The 4,532-nt window shown below is 34.6% G+C and overlaps 1 long non-coding RNA gene across 1 annotated transcript; it reads left to right on the top strand.

Annotated features, from left to right (window-relative positions):
• The first annotated feature begins 411 nt into the window (after positions 1–411).
• LOC120526885 lies at positions 412–3,294 on the top strand. Its single transcript, XR_005633215.1, has 2 exons — positions 412–1,078; positions 2,478–3,294. It is a non-coding gene; the product is annotated as an uncharacterized LOC120526885 (long non-coding RNA).
• The last annotated feature ends 1,238 nt before the right edge of the window (positions 3,295–4,532 follow it).

The raw sequence follows: 4,532 nt of genomic DNA, 5'->3' as shown, positions 1-4,532 counted from the left end.
TATCTATATTCTTTTTTTTCCCTTCCTACCTATTCTTCAACAGAAATAGTGGTTCTAGAAAATATATAATGGCTTGTTAATTGCATATTATTTGAGTGGTCTTCTTAAGACTCATATGATAAAGCCTTTGAGTGGGTTGTTGGAATATTAATGCAGTATTTGAGAGAAAATTTGAGAATTAAGTGTGTTTAATCCAACTGCAGCATTTTTGACATTTAAAATTTTATTAGAAAGAATGTTTTTTACAAAATTGTAATACTAAAAAATTTCTGCACAGTATCACAGAGAAGTAAATTTCCCAGTTAAGAAGTTCTGGCCATTGTGCAGCCTGTAATTAACTTTTATTTTCTCTTTAAGAGCACTAGTTGTCCACACGTGCCGTTTAGATGACTGATCCGGCCTAGTGTGAATATGTGTAATGAACAATTGCTTCATCCGAGATTGGTGTTTACCTGATGCTGCCATGTTTGGTTCCAGCATCCACTATCCTCTAATAGACAAATTGTCCTGACAAAATACAATACTTGATATGCAGAATGTATTGTAGATCGGATTGCTTCCGACTCCCTAATTCATTTGTTACATTAATTTCACATTTAATCTAAATTTGTGTCTCCCCACTGTAGGTAAGTCATCCTGCACCTTGGCGTACATTGCTGCACACTAGAAATTCATCTACTCCTAGCACACCTATGTACTGTATACCTCATGTTATATGATTGATCTACTTGTTATCTGACTTTTTTTATTTTTGACAGGTGTGCTGCTTCACTAACCTCCCCTACACTGATGAATCTGGACTCTCTAGAGAAGTTATTCTAAGGGACAAAAGGAGTCTTGCATCGCATGATGGGCTAGAATTGGAGTGGCATGCCAAAATAACAAAGTGTCTGTCATGTTCTGTTCTGATAAATGATCTTACTCTCCCCATTACTTTTAGCTCAGTTAGTGACTCCTTCATATTCTTACAGATTTATTATTAAGTTCCCAGGTCAAGAATTGTTTGCAGCAGTCCCTTTCCAATTTCTGCATCAATTGTTGGAGGACTGGTCAGTCTGTTCAAAAATGAACATAGCAGGTATTGGAATTTTTTGTTCTCTTTCAGTTGTTTAAAGCAATAATCATTTCTGGGCTCTGTTATAAAACAACAGAAAAAGTGGTTTCAATTTCAAATTTGTGTTTTTTATCATTCCATCTGTTTACATCTAATTAGCAATAGGAAGTTGAAACCTATACTGTAGTCAAAACTGTAGCAGGTACAAAATCTCCATGCACAAATCTTAACAGTTATTTTTTTCATTTTATGGGGATTTTATGCTGCTGTTTTATCTGATCAACAGCATCCATATTTGCAGGTGAATGTTGCTGATTTAAGGCAAATGGAGCGGAATAAGTGTAAGCAATAGGCAAAAGAGTCAACTTCTATAAGTCAACTCACTGTAAAGAAAGTTGCCTAAAAATACGTCAGTAACTGAGTATAATACATTTCAAAAATGTTGTTTGATTACAGTCAAGATAAAGATATGTACAATTTCAAGCTATTTCAAGCATTTCTTGCACAAAATGATAAACAATAATAGATTTCTTCATTATCTGAAAATCTAGTTGTAAGGTATTGTTCCTAGCTCTGTCTCGGAATATGTTGAAATATACTTTTTCTGAATCCCTACAATATTTATATTGCTAATAAGTTATTGATATATGAGGGGGGACTCAAAAATTTCCAGAATTGTTAAAAAAAACCTTTATTATCAAACTTAGAGCAATCCCCTTTTAGCCATTGTGTGATACAATACACTTGTCCCAGTATTTCTTCCATTCTAGAACCTTCAGCATTTTTTCATATACTTCTTTCTATGTTCTTTCCTTCAGTCTCAATTTTAATTTTGGTAACAAAAAGAAGCGATAAGGAGCAAAATCTGCCAATTATGGGTGGTGCAAAGCAACAAATACCATCTTTTTGATCAAAAAATCTTTGACTGACAATGTGGTGTGTGTGGGTGTGCTGTGATGATGCAAAATGTAGTTTTGCATACCCCACTGCTCTGGATTTTTTCTTTCCCATAAACATCTCAGCAGTTCAATGTAATATCACTGATCAACAATCTGATAATGGGGAACAAACTCTTTATGAACAAGTCCATCACTATTGAAAAACGCGGTCATTATTGGCCCTTGAAAATCTGACGTGATAGCTTGGAGAAAAAAAAAAAACTGCTGAAGTGACTGGCATGTTTGTAAAATAAATGCCATAAATATGCACTCGATCAACTCAGCATGATGACACTCAGTGGACTGATTAACACTACTAAGCACACAATATTCAGTGGTATATTTGATAACTATACCCTACTCGACTGCTATTGACCAATTCTGGAAATTTTGGGTCCCCCCCTCACAGATACAATATATAAACACTGAATTTATAATGGTTTTATTATTTTTTATCATTTTCTCTTATTGTGTTTTGATGAGAGTCATGATAACAACACACTGAGATGGCCTGACCAGGCTGCCATGTCCTAAGCAACTTATTCAACCAGCCAAGCCCATGGATTTTCCAGATACTTCTAGACCACCTGAGAGATATAATCCTTCCAGTGCATCCTCTGTCTTCTCTGAGTGGGCTGTACCTTGAACATCTTCCTGAGAAATGCCAAGAGGGCAATCTGATTACATGCCTAAACTACTTCAACCTGTAGAAATAGTGGGTCTACTCCAAAGCCCTGTCATATGTCTACTGTAACTTTTTGTAAAAATGTATCACAGAAATCTTGTACAAGAACCTCATTTTGACCACTTGTACTTATAATCTCATTCTTCCATCACTATCCAGAATTAATTACTACAGTGGAGGAATGATGAGTAAGACTTGACTTCTAAATTGAAAGAATTATCCAAGATTTAATTTGTTCTTCAACACCATCAGTTCTTTGGGGCAGCAGCTCACCTTATGCCCAAATAAACATTCAGGAATGCGTACATAATATTTTGCTTTTTCATTTTTAAATTTATATTTCAGCTTTATACAGTAATTACAGTATGAGAGTGAGATCTTCATCTGTGCCACTTTGCAAGATAATTTTTTCATGGGCATCACCTTTATGTTGATATGCCTGAATGGGTGTTGATTTTCTGTGTATTTGTATAAGGAAACTTTTTGCTGCTTCTGGTTTTCTTGGGTACCACCATTTTGTATGTCTGGTCAGTGTGTCCCATGACATCATGTTGCCAAGGTTACATATGCTATTTTTCCATTTGTTTCAGTTAATTAAATAAATCATAATCATACAATAACATTTTCAGAAAAAATGCAATTATTTTAGTTTCCTGTTTTAGCTGTATTTACTATTTTTTACTTAGAATGTCAATTAAACATGTAATTTGACCAGGCACATCCAAACTTTGCATAGAACTGTATATTTCTTGTGTGTGGGTATGTAAATGTGTTTTTAATTGGCATCGTGTTACTAGTACTGTTCTGAGGAGACATACACTTAATAATCTCTTGCTACTATGTACTGTATGTACTGTGTACACATAATAGTAAACTTCTGTCTTTTAACTGCAAAATGGAAACTAAATGGAAAAGATAAATACCAGATATACATTCAGAGGCCACTACAAGGTTTTCTTTGCCATTGTTCAGTAATAGTGGTTTAAACTATATTATTTGTCAGAAAAGAAAATAGATAGATAGATAGATAGATAGATAGATAGATAGATAGATAGATAGATAGATAGATAGATAGATAGATAGATAGATAGATAGATAGATAGATTATATTACCAAAAGTATTGGGGTGCCGGCCTTTACACACACATTAACTTTAATACCATCCTATTCTTAATACGTAGGCTTTAATATGGAGTTGGCACACCCTGTGCAGCTATAACAGCTTAAACTATTCTGAGAAGGCTTTTCACAAGGTTTAGTAGTGTGTTTGTGGGAATTTTTGACCATTCTTCCAGGAGAGCATTTGTCAGGCACTGATGTTGGGTGAGAAGGCCTGGCTGGCAGTCTCTGCTCTAATTCATCTCAAAGGTGTTGTATGTACATAACTAGATAGACAGATAGAACCAGCATTTCTGCTGCATACTTTGTACAGTATTACTACATTTCACTACTTACTTTCAAATGAAATTTAAGATAAAGAATGGAACTCAGTCACTGACAAGAACTACTTCACATCTCTTTAAAGCATGGTGCATTTCAACAAAAAATGTACACTACACGCACTTATGATAAATCAGATTATTTAAAATCTGCCCAGGTCAAAAACCTAACTGAGAACAGTGTTATTAGTAACCTTTTTAGGGTTTTTACCTAGTTAGACGGAGTCTGAATACTACGCTATGCCTGCTGCCTTCTTTTAAAGCCCAACTGTGCCAATGTCACTCTTATGCACGCTTATGCAATAAACTGTATCTGCAGCTACAAAATACCAGCACCCAAAATAAAATACCAGCACAGAGTATTAAAATGCTAAGAAAAAAATATTTTACAAAGGACAAAACATCACAAAATTAGT

The sequence above is a fragment of the Polypterus senegalus genome, chromosome 3 (assembly GCF_016835505.1).
Source record: "Polypterus senegalus isolate Bchr_013 chromosome 3, ASM1683550v1, whole genome shotgun sequence".
Lineage (NCBI taxonomy): Eukaryota > Metazoa > Chordata > Cladistia > Polypteriformes > Polypteridae > Polypterus > Polypterus senegalus.
Note: the sequence above shows the minus strand (reverse complement) of the source record. Positions and strands in the feature narration are given on the sequence as shown.